Source organism: Staurois parvus, unplaced genomic scaffold (assembly GCF_062004578.1).
Source record: "Staurois parvus isolate SC_StPar_1 unplaced genomic scaffold, SC_StPar_1.0 ptg000287l, whole genome shotgun sequence".
Classification (NCBI taxonomy): Eukaryota; Metazoa; Chordata; class Amphibia; order Anura; family Ranidae; genus Staurois; species Staurois parvus.
The window spans coordinates 26,834,707-26,850,869 of NW_028318083.1; the positions used below are offsets into that span (position 1 = coordinate 26,834,707).

Sequence of the window (16,163 nt, forward strand, 5' to 3'; positions counted from 1 at the left end):
TGGTGCTGGCCTGATCCTGCAGTCACCAAGTGGCCTCTCAGGTAAGCACCAGACACCATGCATGTTCACCACAGGACTCTGACTATGGTTCAGTTCAGTCCAGAAGCCCCTCACCAACCTCTCAGGGCTCTAGAGAAGGATGGGACCTTGAGGTCTACATCAGGGTGCTGCCCACCTGCCAAGATATTGAGGCCTCTGTGAATAGACTGGAGTCCTCTTACAAACAGGAGATTTCCGTAAGGATGTGGGCAACAGGCTGAAAGATGTGGAAAGATTGGTGGAGGAGATGGTGATTAACCTGAATGTTCATGATGTTATATTCCATGGACACTCTGCCCAGATACAACAACTAATATATAACCTTGATGACCAGGAAACCAGAAACCACCGCAATAACATTCGCATTCACGGTCTCCCTGAGTTGGAGAAACCAAAGATCTTGCACCAGTTTTCGTACCACTTTTTCAAGATCAAAGCTGACATTATGCAAGCTGCCTGCTCCCAAGATTCTATTCTCTTTAACGAAACCATAGTAATGCTCTTATCAGACGTTTCCAAATGAATTCTGGAGATCTGCCGAGGCCTTAAACCCCTCACTGAAGCTCTACAAGCTAAGCAGATTAAATATCACTGGGGCTTTCCGTTTCATCTTTCTGCCTCATCTGCTGGTTAATCTGCGATCTTCCACACCTTGGGGGTTCTTGCTAACTTTCTTGGGACTTTTGAGCTTCCTCAAATCACCATCACAGACTGGCCTCTTAAAGCTGCAACTCCTGGGCTCCCGCTAAAGACTGGATGGCAACCTCACTCCAAGAAGAAACATGCTTGCTCTTCTGCCTCTAAATCTCCTGCAGGCTGATATCTGTGATAGACTGAGTCCCCTCTTGTTAGTCGGGTGCTCTCAGCCCCAATTACTACTGTTTCCACCTGTTGTTTTGGAGGCTCATACTGATCGACTTCTCCTATGATATTGTTGCTGTGTCCTACTTATATACTAATAGTTCTTTGTTTTGTTGGTATTGCACTTTTCAAATCACTCAGTGGGTGTGTATCCCCTGAGAGAGGTTATCATATTTTCCCTGTCTGATTAAGCAGTTGCCCTGCTCTGGGGGGGACACCTGTTATTTTTTCAAGTATACTGTAATGTGCCGGTTGGGGCGGGTCGCTCTGTGTGCCACCCTTTTAACCCACTTTAGGCTTTACAATGCCTTTCATGGCAATGATGTCGCTGATTAGCAAAGTATTGTACGTTAATTTCTTGAGTTGTGGCCTCACTCATCTACCAGATGTAAGATGTGATTTTTATTGAACAAGAGGTGGCCACGACTCAACAATATGTTCTTAGACCTATCAGCCTTTTCCTCACATTGGCCCCCCTTTTTCTCCTCTTTATTCCTCTCTTATGTTTTTTTTTGTTATTTCCATTTGTTTTTCTCTAGAGAGGAGGTCTCCCAACACTCTGATGCTCTTTTATTTGCTACACATCTACTATGGCATCCTCCTTAGTGTTAAAAAATCTCCTCTCTTAATTGTAGGGAGTTTAACACCCCTGAGAAGCAGAGACAAATCCTCTATCATTTTCACAAAACTAAAACCCAAATTTTGTTGCTTCAAGAGACACGTTTCCGCTCAGACACTATTCCTCCTTTATTGAACAAATGCTTTCCTACCTGGTATCATAGTACCAATCCATCTGTTAGAACTAAGGGGGTCTCTATTGCTTTTCATAGCTCATTCAATCTGAGGTTGTAGACTCATGCATAGATCCGTTGGGTTGATATGTCTTCCTGAAACTGAAATATATGCAATCAGTGTTCGCTATTGCTAATGTTTATTCTCCCAATCAGGAACAACCGCACTCTTTCTCATCTGTAACAGACTGCCTGGAATCCTTTGCAACTGCCAGCTTGATCCTGGGGGAGATCTTAACGTGCCATTGATTCCAAGACTAGACGCTTCCACAGGCAAGTCTTCCCTTTCACCTACTCATCTGACTAAAATTTGTTCCCACCTCTCCAGATTGGCTTTGACGGACGTCTGGCGCATATTACATCCTACCGCCAGAGACTTTACTTATTTTTCAACCGCACATACATCCTACAACAGGATAGACATTTTTATATTACAATCTCTCCTTGACGTAGACCGTTCCTCTTCCATTGGTCTTAGACTGTGGTCGGACCATGCCTCCGTGCACCTCTCGCTGGGTCATCTCCCTGTATCAGCCAAAGGATATTCCTGGCATATGAATGATAATCTTCTGACAGACCCCGTCTGTACACAAGCGATCTCTCAGGCTATTAGGGTCTTTGTCCAGGACCATATTAATGACCAAACTCACCCAACCACTCAATGGGAAGCACTGAAATGTGTCCTGTGAGGCGTGTTTATCCAACATAGCTCTAGACTCAAATGTGAATGTACAACTGAGATCCGATGTTTACTCCTCCTAATTTCTACCCTAGATTCTACCCACAAGCACACTTTACAATCTGACACATTACTGCAACCCTCTAACGCATGTCACAACCTTCACGTTTACAGAACGCCCATTAATAGCCTGTGATAAAATGAGACATGTCCATTACTCTCCTTTAGATTGTAAGCTCTACGAGCAGGGTCCTCCTATTCCTTCTGTACTGAAATGTATTGTACTTGTACTGTCTCCCTTATACTGTAAAGCGCTGCAAAAACTGTTGGCGCTATATAAATCCTGTATAATAATAATTACTCTCAAGGTAATAAATGTGGCAAACATTTATCCCGTGTTCTCCATCCCAAACTCCACAGGCATACGATTCCCTATCTCCTTTCTGCATCTAACACTAAATTGCATAAAAATTCTGAAATATTATCAGAATTTTGGCAATATTACTCCTCTTTATATAACTTACCCCCTCCACATGGTCTTGAGTCTCTCTTGGGTATGCCGGATGTGCAGGTCTATATTCAAGAAACATCCCTACCTACTATTCCCACAATTGAGGCTGTGGATGTCCCATTGCAGCCACTTGAATTTTTCAAGGACCTTAAAAACGGGAAGATCCCAGGACCCGATGGGTTTTCCCCCAGATTTTATAAAGTATTTTCTCCTCAATTGGCGCCTATACTCACAAAGGCTTTTGAAGCCATTGAAGCATCCCATCCCCCTTCCCCAGTTCTTCTATAGGCCCAAATAGCTGTCATACCCAAACCCCTCTATCTGTAGCAATTACAGACCTATCTCCCTGCTCAATGTGCATCTAAAACTTTTTGCCAAAATTCTCGCTAACCATTTATCTCCCATATTACCTGACTTAATTCACAATGACCAAGTTGGTTTTGTCCCAGGGAGAGAGGCGAGGGATAACACCACTAAGACCCTACACCTTATCTCTTATGCAAAATGCCATAACATCCAGGCATCCTTACTCGCCCGTGACACTAAAAAAGCGTTTGATAGGGTTAACTTCGCCTATCTTTACTTCAACTGGGCATAGGTTCCAAGATGCTTGCTCAAATTATGTCACTTTACTCCTCGCCTTCTGCCTTAGTTTTAGCAAATAGGACTTGATCTGACAGGTTCCCAATAGCCAATGGAACCAGACAGGGTTGCTCCCTTTCTCCTCATTTATTCGCAATAGTTAGTCCTCATGCAAACTGGACGTTTTTACAGCTGCTGTTTTTGGCTTTTGACGTTTTTTTCTACAGCCAGTAAACTCCCCAGCATATTATCCTATGTGTCCATACACACAGACTGTTTTCAGCGTTTTTTGGCAGGGGTGTTCTTTGGCTGGAAAAAAACCCCAGAAGTAGTGGGTTTCTAGAGGAGTTTCTTAGCTGTAAAAACGCTTTAATGCTGAAAAATGCAGTAAATCGCAGCAAAGTGGCGTTTTCACGGGTTTTACGTGACTTTACACAGCTAACGTTACCAGCGTTATTAAAATGCCCAGTGTGCATGGAGCCTTAGAGAACATTTAGTTCATGCCATCCACAATAACGATTCTATCAAAGGTATCCATATGCCCTCATCACACAGTAAATTATCTTTATACGCTGATGATCTCCTACTTTATGTCACCCAACCCCACTCTAGTATCCCTTCTTTTTTGCATGAACTATATAGATTTGGTTCCTTTAGCAATTTAAACTTGAGCATCTCTAAAATGGAATCTTTGAATATTTCTCTACCTACGTCTGTTCTTTCCACCCTTAAAAGCAATTTCTCTTTTTGTTGGCAAGCTAAATTTATCACGTACCTAAATCCCTGTGAGCATCAGAGATCTATACACTCTGAATTATAGCCCATTACTTACTAAAATTAGGAGATCCTCAGAGTCATGGCATCATTTAAAAAATTCCTGGTTTGGCCGAATGAGTGTGTTAAAAATGGACATACTGCCAAAATTATTGTATTTATTTCAAACAATACCATTTACCCTACCAGTAACATTTTTTCGGACCTTACATTCCCTTGCAAAATGATTTATTTGGCATCCATCTAAATTGAAACACAAATTTCTATGCTATGCTAAAGCTGAGGGTGGAGAGGGTCTACCAGACTTTGAGCTGCATCATTCCTCTGTTCTACTTTCCCAAATCCTAGAGTGGTTCTCGTACCCATTAGTAAAACCCTGTATAACCATTCAACAAGACATGTCATGATCTCCGGGCGTTATTGTGGGGTTACGGTTCCACTTATCACTCTTTGTCACCACTCTCACCCTTGACGACCTTTAGTACCGTCAACAGGACTCATACTCCCTTTCTACAGACCAGAGTCCTCTCACTCCATTATTTGACAATTGGCCCTGCCTGAGAGCAGAGGAGCTCTGTCTTATGGAGCTTATGATAAGATTATCCTGGCCCGCAGCACGCTCATATTTACATCCCTCTTTGGGATCCTTTCAATCTCTTACCGTTACAGTTTCTGGACCCTTGGACTGGTTAATGAATCTACACATCTCTATGTAGTGTAAAATTCTACATGATTCAAGACAGATACACAGGTCTTTGACAGACTTCTCCCTGACCTACCCCATCACTCCATGTCACAGATATATATATAAATTGATCCTGACCCACACTCATGATGTATTACCCACTTACTCTAGACTTTGGTCGAGGGATCTGGCAGTTGAGATTCCACCTGAAGAATGGCAAACTGCTTTCACATTCACCCATAAGTCCTCTGTTTCTGCCTATGCTCAAGAAAAAAACTTCAACTTGATCTCTAGGCGGTATCGGAACCCGGTATCCATTCACTGGATCTTCCCCTTCACCACGGACCTCTGCTGACAATGTCATGATGAGAGAGGGTCATATCTCCATGTCTGGTGGTACTGTGCTTGAATCCGACTGCTTTGGTCTCAGGTATTTAAAATTTATAACAAGGTTTATGATGAGTCTCTTACCTTCTTCCCCAAAATAGCCCTGTTGTCTATCCTACCAGGTTCTATAAGATCTCAAAAGTCCTGCCTGTTGCAATTTTTTTTCTGTTAGCTTCCAAATTTTGGAAATCTACTACCCCCCTTAACTTTGTGGTTGGACACTATAAATGATATTATGTTGATGGAGGAAAGCTAGGGAAACAGACAACTGGGAAAACATAATAAATTATGGTTTGTCTGGTTACATTACTCTTCATCGGAGAAACTCCGTACCCGACTTCCCCAAACTTTTTGGTTTCAGGATAAAGAAAGAAAAATTAGGAAGGGGAAGGGAGGGGGATAAAAGATAATATGGAATTCTGTACAACAAATACAGTAAATCTATTGTCTTATGTAGGTGTGGAGAGCAGCCATGGCAAGCCAGCACCAAGATAAAAGTTTTAACAAGTAACTGAAGTACGTTAATATGTAAGTAGCTGAAAGATGCTCAGGAGATATTCTCCCTTTGTCTCTCCATTTAGGTTTGCTCCATACCTCTTTTAGTTACTGAGACTTTTGTTTACTGGTTTTAATAGCCCGTTCACTTGTATTTGGGAATCCTCGTGTCTACTACAGCCCATCCTCTCCCCTTCCCTCCACCCTTTTTTTTTACTGTTTACTACCTCCTCCAGAGTAGGGGACATAATTGCTTTGTCTGATAGGCATAAGTTACTTGTTAAAACTGTTATCTTGGTGCTGGCTTGCCATGGCTGCTCTCCACACCTACATAAGACAATAGATTTGCTGTATTTGTTGTACAGAATTCCTCATTATCTTTTATCACCCTCCCTTCCCCTTCCTAATTTTTCTTTCTGTATCCTGAAACCAAAAATTTATTTTCAATAAAATAAATATTAAACCTAAAAGAGATCTAATGGGAATTCAAACAGACCACACCTTGTACAAACCCAAAAAATTAATAAATAAAAATAATCTAGAATCATTCATTTTTAAAAAGTCCAAAGTTTAGGCTTATTATATTTTGAAAACAGTACTTTTGTTAAAAGCATCAGCATCAATACAAGTTACGAAATTCAAAGGAATTTAAAATCTGAAAATGGTATTCTACGTAGTGAAAATGGAAAGTGCCAAAAAAAAAAATAGACAATTAAACCGAACTGTACTTGGCATTCAAAGTACCATTATAATTTTCATCCCTATACACCCATGGTTTAAACGTGGACATCTGCATTATGCATAAAAGGATGCATTACCTGTCTCACTTAGTCACACAATATTGTATCTTTTTTCCAATTAGAAACACAAATCAATACACTCTAGAGATTTCGATAATTGCTCCAGGCAATTTGTATTATCATTTCTTTCCTAATACCCATAGTTTTTCCCTAGATTATTAAGAATTGCAAAAGAACAACAATCCACCAAGGCAATGTATTAAAAAATCCTGTCAAGTCTCCTAAAACACATTTGTCTATATATTTAGCATCAGAAACAAATCATATAAATGAAAACATTTCCATGCCATTAAAGAAGATATGACATATGATCCATTTATGTACTTTGTCTCTTCTGTATACTGTGTACTACTATGTTTGACTGACCTGTCTATATACATTAAGATCAGTACCCTATAAAGAACATTGTGCAAGTAAAACAGATACACATTTCCTAGGGGACTTATTTTTAAAGCAGTGAATGTGACTTTTACCAAACATTCTCTTGTGGCGCATCACTGTAATTTGCATACACCAAGAAGATTCACCTGCAGTAAATGCTTGGTAAATGTCAGATTCTCTGATATACATCTATACTCCCTTAAACTTTACATATCTACAAATGATTCTCACATTAATAGGCTGATTAATAAAAATAAGGTCAAAAGTCAGTAAGTAAAGTGGTAATGGTATCCTAAAAAACTTAGCACAATACTAAAGTCCTGTCAGACCCAACACTGCCTCTTGGAAGGATATGCAGCATTTTATCATATGATTCTGTGCTATTCAAATCCCTCATACTAAACGCAGATACGTAGCGAGTGCTGATATGAAAAATCAAAGCTGCTAGCACAAGAGACAGTGATGACACATCTCACAATAAAATATACATATAAAATGCAGCGCTGAATATTAAACAACTGAAGGTAAAATATAACACCAGTGCAAATTGGAGAATGTAAATTTCTCAATCAAACATATATGCAAAAACAGTCAATATATAACTAAGTGGTGTGATGAACAAATATAAATACATCCAAAAAATATCAAAGTGACAAAAAAAAGTCAATGTGGGTAAACAAGCAATGTGTCCGTGGCACTACAAGATGCAGCAGTAATCGTGTTCAATTCCAAGCAGGTATTCAATTCCTTTTTTTTTTGGTTGGATTTATATTTGTTCATCACACCACTTAGTTATATATTCACTATTTTTGCATATACTGTATGTTTGATTGAGAAACCCCCTTTTACTGTATGCTCCGATGTGTGTGAGAGAGGTAGCAGTCGACTAAAAAAAAGAATCAGTAAAATATTTGGTCCTTATATCTGTGCTGTATCACATAATATGTGGCAGCTCTCACTAATGTTTAGTGATACAAGTGTATATGAAATCAAAAAGTGCAGTGCCACTACAGTAATTATACATATACAAAAAAGTGCAGTCCACATAACATAAAGTCCAGATAGGAAACTTGAAGAGATCAATCCCCCACCATAACAAGTGTAACCCTTCTTCATATAAAGTGTTCAGAGGTTCACCACTGCCTCCCTGTGAGTTCAAAACTCACTGGAACCGATGCCTGCCATTACAACATCATGGACGCCCATGTGTCATATCAAAAACCAAAAATGTGTGTACAATGCTGTCCAGTCGCTGTGTCCACAGGCACCTCTCACTAGGAACAGGCTGTAACAAAATTAAAGCTCACCAGTAGCAAATGAGTCTCCAATAGTGTAGTATTTATTAAAATTATGGATAAAAACAGCCCAAAGAAACAAAATTGTAAAACTGCTTACATATAAAGCCACTGCTGACCCAGAATTGCACAGCGGCATGACATCAGCACTAGAAACTCCTATCCAACGTTTTTCGTCCAATAGGATATTATCATTGTCTTTGATAATAATTGACAATTATCACTGATAATGTCCTATTGGATGAAAAACGTTGCAGAGGAATTTCTAGTGTTGATGTCATTGATCTCCATGTTTTTTACTTGGACTTTATTTTATGTGGACTGCACTCTTACTTTATTTTGCCTTTGCACTTTGGAGATTCTTTTTGGATCACATACTTTTGTATATGCATAATTGCTGTAGTGGTATTGCACATTTTGATTTCTTATGAATTGGAACACTGATTGCGAGGCAAGTCTTCTCGTAAACCTATGCCGTACCTCACAAGTGCCATTTTAGCTGAACCAGCACAAATTCCCATAAATACATTTCAAATTCTTGTGAAAAGCCTTCTCATCATTTTCAAATTCGTTATTTTAAACCTGTCTGTTTTCATTTATACAGATCAACGTAAAGCTAGTAGTAGTTATGCACATTCAGTTGGACTTGTCCTGTAATGCTGAAGATGAATTGTGGCTTCCCCAAGCCGCTTCTTTAGTTTTAGTGTTCCAGCATTTATATCTACACAGGTAGCACAGACAGCTTAATCTTATCACATGTAATATGAAGATGTTGATTATCCAAGAACAGGATGGGAGGAATGAAAGTTGTGGAACCTGTCAAGGTCCTACCTTTTCCCTGAGGTTATGTTACTCCATGTGCTGGCGTCCATCTTGGATTCTGCTGTGCATGATGGGAATCCTTTTTATGCCTTCAGGTCTCTGAGGTCCACCCCCCAGAGGGGCGTGGCTGATGACATATAAGCCTGTGGCCCGCACATGCTCTTTGCACTTGTGTCTTGTGTCTTTGTGTTACTATTACTCTGTTCTGACTCTCGTGACTCTCCTGGTATTCTGATTCGGCTTGTGACTTGACTATTCTTTGTATTCTCCTTTGATCTGACCCTCTGTTGCTGAACCCGGCTTGTGACCTGTGATTCTCGTCTGCTGTCCTGTACTGTTTTGTCCTGTTGTTGTTGACCCCGGCTTGTCTGACTACTCTTTTGTTTCTTCCACCAGCTACACGCCATTGGCGGCGGCCATTACCGCAGCTGAGGTGTCTCGGGGGCCGATGTAGGAATGTAGGAAGTCCCTACATTTGAGAGGCGGGTATGATAGTCTCACCTTTGAGAAGGTAACAGCAGTATCCATTGACTATTGTGGAGGGAGGCCTGGTAAAAAAATTTTGGATGTGATTTGGTTTCCATATTGCTAGATACATACCATGTATTTTTGTGTTCCAGCTTGTACATTCCAGGAGGTCCCTGACATATACTGGGAACACACCCACTGAATATACGGTTCACACAAATATTAAGCAGGAAACCTACGGAAATCCAGGATAACTATTCCATCATTACACTACTCTGCCTTATATGGTGCTCTGTTGGCTAAGATGACCCTAAATTGAAGACGCTAAGTGTTTTTAAACATGATTTTATTTTTTTCATATGTACACCGTGCTCATGTTTAACCTCCCCATGATCTATGTGATCAAATAAAGTATTGTTAAATTCATTTGAATTCATACTACTCCGCGTGGATCTTTTAGAAACCTTCTTTTTCAGATAGGCGTGTTCTTGTCACACTATCATATTGTTTAGTACTCGGGGGCCGCGACCTGGTTCCTGGCTGCGTCAAGTCCATCCCCACCATCAGGGGCCCTGGTGAAGGGCAGCCTGGGACTTAGACTCCGCGCCCTGAGGGACTTCGGTCTGTGGGTGGTGGTTGTCGTGAGCCAGTGCGCTACATTGTTAGGCCTGCCTGTCCGTTCCTCGGCTCCTGCCCTGACATTACACAAGTGCCATGAACCCTGACGGTGCAGGCACGCCTTCGCTCCCAACGCTAGTCGCCAGACTCGATCAACAGGATCACCTGTTGGATCAGTTCGCTCAGGCATTGCAAACTCTGCTTGCACGCACTGCACACCTTGCTCCTGGTGCTATTAGGCCGGTAGTCTCTCCCGCTGCTTCTCCGCCTATTGCGTCCACCACCTCGGTGGCTGCATCAGCGGCACCCAGAGGTATGACTGGCTCTGCCCCTCTTCCACAGCGCTTTGGGGGTGAGCCGAGTCAGTGTCGTGGGTTCCTCAACCAGGTGGGTATTTATTTTGAATTAATACCCCACTCCTTCCCGTCTGAGAGGTCAAAGGTTGGGTTCCTAATTTCACTACTCTCAGACAAGGCCTTGGCCTGGGCAAATCCTTTATGGGAGAGGAACGACCGGTGATTCAAGATTTTTCCGGTTTTGACGATGCCTTCCGTAGGGTATTCGATGTACCGGCTCGTTCCGCCTCGGCGGCCAAGCTGCTCATGACCATGCATCAGGGTTCACGGACTGTGGCCGAGTACGCCATAGAGTTTCGTACCCTGGCGGCAGAGGTCGGTGGGAACAATGAGGCTCTGGTGGCTGCGTTTTCCCATGGTCTTTCTGACACACTGAAGGACGAGATTGCAGCTAAGGAACTGCCTGTGGTGTTGGAGGAGCTCATCTCTTTCCTGATCCTGATTGACACCAGGCTCAGGGAGAGACCTTCACTCAAGGAACGCCTGCGGAGGCCTTCCAATCGACTGGCACCTGCGTTTTCTGTCCCACCCATTCCTCCCTCTCCTCCCACGCCTCCTGGGGATGGATTGTCTGGTGGTGAGCCCATGCAGCTGGGGTTTGCTCGCCTTTCCGAGGGGGAGCGGGCCACTCGGCGTCGGGAGGGTCGCTGCCTGTACTGTGGTCTTGGTGGGCACTTTCGGCAGTCCTGTCCGGTCCGTCCGGGAAACGCTCGCACCTGAGATCCTGTCGGGGACAGATCTTGGGTGGAGTCTCCTCGTCCCCGGCGTTCCGCAGAGATAAGCCACTGATCACCGTTGTCCTCTCTTGGGTGGAGGGCTCGGTGACGGCCCAGGCGTTGGTAGATTCTGGGGCCAGCGGGTTGTTTATGGACAGCTCGTTTGCTGCCCAGCACTCCATTCCCCTGCAGGCTCGAGTTACCCCATTGGTTCTCGAGGCGATAGATGGCAGGCCCCTGCAACCACCGCAGGTTACCCACGAGACTGTACCAGTGGAAGTAGCTATTGGGGCTGTTCACAGGGAGTTGGCCTGTTTCCAGGTGATTTCTTCTCCGCACTATTCAGTGGTTTTGGGGTATCCCTGGCTCCAGATGCACAATCCAACCTTCAATTGGCAAACAGCCGAGATTCTCTCGTGGTCTCCACAGTGTGGGGCCGGGTGCATTCGTGGGCCGGTTAAGGTGTTGTGTGCCTCCTCAGACTCTGCGTTGCCCTCTGATTATGGGGAGTACCAGGACGTGTTTGATAAGGTACGCGCTGGTGCCTTACCTGCTCATCGTCCTTACGACTGCGCCATATCCTTGCAACCCGGTGCCACTCCTCCGCGTGGCAGGATGTATCCTCTCTCGGTTGCGGAGAATAAGGCCATGGAGGAATACGTTGCGGATGCGCTTTCCCGGGGGCACATTTGTAAGTCTACTTCCCCAGCAGGAGCGGGCTTTTTCTTTGTAAAGAAGAAGGGTGGTGAATTGAGGCCTTGCATTGATTATAGGGGTCTTAATCGAATCACCACTAAGAATGCCTACCCGATTCCCTTGATTACTGAGTTATTCGACCGCCTTAAGGGGGCAACAGTCTTTACCAAACTTGACCTTAGGGCGGCGTACAACCTCGTACGGATCAATTAGGGGGATGAGTGGAAGACCGCGTTTAACACCAGAACCGGTCACTACGAATACCTGGTGATGCCCTTCGGGTTGTGTAACGCGCCCGCAGTTTTTCAGGAATTCATAAATGATGTCCTTCGTGACTTGTTGCAGCAGTGCATGGTAGTTTACTTGGATGACATCCTGGTTTACTCTGCCTCCATGGAGTCCCATATCCAGGATGTCAAGCAGGTGCTGCAACGATTACGTGAGAACGAACTTTTTTGTAAACTTGAGAAGTGCGAATTCCATCGATCCCAAGTTGCCTTTTTAGGCTACATCATTTCTGCGGAGGGATTCTCCATGGACCCTCAGAAGGTTTCGGTGGTTCTGCAGTGGCCTCGTCCCAATGGTCTTCGGCCCATTCAGCGCTTTTTGGGTTTTGCCAACTACTATCGGAAGTTCATCAGGAACTTCTCCACGCTGGCAAAGCCTCTCTCAGACCTAACCAAGAAGGGCAGTAATCCTCACGAGTGGCCACCCGAGGCCATCGTAGCGTTCGAGGCTCTGAAATCCGCCTTCGCGTCGGCTCCGATACTGTCTCATCCCAATCCTGGATTGCCCTTCGTCCTTGAGGTTGATGCATCCGAGACGGGAGTAGGCGCTCTCCTGTCTCAACGTCGGTCGCCCGATGGACCCCTACTTCCCTGTGGGTTCTACTCCAGGAAGCTTTCCTTTGCAGAGTGCAACTACCAGATTGGAGATAGGGAGTTGTTGGCAATCATTCTGGCTCTCAAGGAATGGAGGCACCTGCTCGAGGGCTCCGCGGTTCCGGTCCTCATTCTTACCGATCATAAGAACCTGACTTATCTTTCGGAGGCCAAAAGATTGACACCCCGCCAGGCCAGATGGGCTCTGTTCTTGTCACGCTTCAACTATGTGGTTTCATATTTGCCTGGTTCCAAGAATGTCAGGGCTGATGCGTTATCACGGCAATACTCTGAGTTGTCCAGGGAAGACTCTGAGCCAATCTCAGTTATTCCTCCAGATCAGATCCTGGCTGCCATTCGCACCAGTCTGACCTCTCCTCTTGGGGAGCAGATTTTGGCGGCTCAATCTGATGCTCCCCCCGGGAAGCCGGAGGGTAGATGTTTTGTACCCGAGGGATTGCGCACCCGCCTGCTGCGTACCTACCATAACGCCAAAACTGCCGGGCATCCGGGGAAGAACCAGCTGTGTTGGGTCGTCTCTCGCTTATTCTGGTGGCCAACCCTCCGTGCCGTCATTGCCTCTTATGTAGCGGCATGTTCGATCTGTGCCCAGAATAAGTCTCCACGGCATCTCCCTTTGGGTCTTCTGCAACCCATTCCCAAGGGGGAGCGTCCTTGGTCACACCTAGGTATGGACTTTATTGTAGACCTTCCGGTGTCTCGGGGTCATATGGTCATCCTCATGATCGTCGATCGGTTTTCCAAGATGTGCCATTGCATTCCACTCAGGAAATTACCAACAGCGCAAGAACTGGCCACGGTCTTTTCCAGGGAGATTTTTCGCCTGCATGGGTTGCCTAAGGTGATTGTCTCGGACCGCGGGAGTCAGTTCGTGTCCAGATTCTGGCGTGCCTTCTGCTCCCAGTTGGGTATTAGTCTCTCCTTTTCCTCAGCCTACCACCCGCAGTCCAATGGGGCTGCGGAGCGTTCCAATCAGGCCTTAGAACAATTCCTTCGATGTTATATTTCAGACCATCAGGACGATTGGGCCGATCTCCTGCCTTGGGCAGGGTTTGCCAGGAACTCGGCGGTCAACTCCTCCTCCGGGATGTCGCCCTTCATGGCCAACTATGGGTTCCAACCCGCAGTATTACCTGAGAGGTTCTCACCACAGGACATTCCGGCTGTGGAGAACCATCTTGCTGCCCTGAGTTCTTCATGGGGGCAGATCCAGAGGGCCTTGAGGGACTCAGCTCAGCGCCAAAAGTTCCAGGCTGATCGCAGACGGTTGCCCGCTCCTTCATACCAGGTCGGCGATCGGGTGTGGTTGTCTACTCGCAACCTCAATCTTCGGGTGCCCACACCCAAACTAGCTCCCCGTTTTGTCGGTCCTTTCCGCATTCTCCGCAAAGTGAATCCAGTGGCCTATGCCCTTGCCCTTCCGTCTGGGATGCGGATCTCCAATATCTTTCATGTTTCCCTGTTGAAACCTCTGATCTGCAATCGCTTCACTACCTCTCTGCCTCGGCCCCGTCCTGTCCGGGTTGACGGTCATGAGGAGTATGAGGTGAGCCGGATCCTGGACTCCCGATTGGTGCGCGGTCGATTACAGTTCCTGGTTCATTGGCGCGGTTATGGTCCTGAGGAGCGTTCCTGGGTTCCTTCCGCGGATGTTCATGCTCCTGCCCTCCTCCGCGCTTTTCATACCCGCTTTCCTCAGAAACCTTTTGTTGAGCCGTGGAGGGGGAGGGGCCCTTGAGGAGGAGGTACTGTCAAGGTCCTACCTTTTCCCTGAGGTTATGTTACTCCATGTGCTGGCGTCCATCTTGGATTCTGCTGTGCATGATGGGAATCCTTTTTATGCCTTCAGGTCTCTGAGGTCCACCCCCCAGAGGGGCGTGGCTGATGACATATAAGCCTGTGGCCCGCACATGCTCTTTGCACTTGTGTCTTGTGTCTTTGTGTTACTATTACTCTGTTCTGACTCTCGTGACTCTCCTGGTATTCTGATTCGGCTTGTGACTTGACTATTCTTTGTATTCTCCTTTGATCTGACCCTCTGTTGCTGAACCCGGCTTGTGACCTGTGATTCTCGTCTGCTGTCCTGTACTGTTTTGTCCTGTTGTTGTTGACCCCGGCTTGTCTGACTACTCTTTTGTTTCTTCCACCAGCTACACGCCATTGGCGGCGGCCATTACCGCAGCTGAGGTGTCTCGGGGGCCGCGACCTGGTTCCTGGCTGCGTCAAGTCCATCCCCACCATCAGGGGCCCTGGTGAAGGGCAGCCTGGGACTTAGACTCTGCGCCCTGAGGGACTTCGGTCTGTAGGTGGTGGTTGTCGTCAGCCAGTGCGTTACATTGTTAGGCCTGCCTGTCCGTTCCTCGGCTCCTGCCCTGACAGAACCATCCTGTTCTAGTTACATAATACCATGCTTGGTGTCAGGAATACTGCATTGGTGATATTTCCTTGATTTACATTGTTAAAGGTGCAGATTGTTGTCAAATGAGCAGGTAAAATGGGATGAAATTTTTATTATTAATCCCTTTTTAGGTTTTCAGACACTCCAGCTACACACATGATGAGAATACCGTACCAATAACAGCCAGTGTACACAGAGCCTGCACAACCCCTGCTCCTTTGAAATCAGCCAGATAAGAAGGGAGTATCTGTGGCTCTGCTGCCTAATAGTAAGGCCCAGTGCCTCCTCTGCGATACAGTACAGTTTGTAACTATCTGCAGCTTGACAGCAGTGCGATCATTCACACAAACACAAGCCCACAACAACCCATGTTAGCTGCTACACTAGTCAGATGAAGATATAAGAATCCAGAGGGCGCTTTAGTTCACCCACATCTGACATATCTGTTCTGAGCAGACTCTTTAAAGGTGAACTACAGTCAAAGTTAAGACCTGCAGTGAGCAACACAATATTAACCATGAGCATATAGGGGTTTTTTTTTACTTCTGACTGTGGTGTGACTTACAGCACAACCCCTAATAAATGTTACAAAGAGAAACCAAGTTGTTAATAGCAACGTCCTGTAACCCAGAAAAGGTCTTACATCAGAGGGATCCACTGCTGGCTGGAGCTGTAATATCAAGTAGAATTGGAACCCACTGAGAAAGCATAAAGTCTAAGACTGAATTTATTTCCTCTTAAGGCCCTGAAATTCATGGAATATAATTTTTTTTTTTCAAGTTATATATTTGTTCCAGAAGTGCAAACTTCCTGTAGTCTTCCTTTGCAAGTTTCTAGACTAACTTTTCCAATAATTTTATATACACAGAAACATTGATGTTGCACTGTGATGCCTAAACAATACATT

General features: G+C 45.0%; 1 protein-coding gene and 1 long non-coding RNA gene across 3 annotated transcripts in view; one reads left to right on the forward strand and one right to left on the reverse strand.

Annotated features, from left to right (window-relative positions):
- The window catches only part of ATP9B (ATPase phospholipid transporting 9B), a 451,056-nt gene that overhangs the window by 187,431 nt on the left and 247,462 nt on the right, over window positions 1-16,163 (reverse strand). The gene's annotated exons all lie outside the window — the stretch shown is intronic.
- LOC149458464 (uncharacterized) lies at window positions 9,564-10,002 on the forward strand. Its single transcript, XR_016313437.1, has 2 exons — window positions 9,564-9,613; window positions 9,723-10,002. It is a non-coding gene; the product is annotated as an uncharacterized LOC149458464 (long non-coding RNA).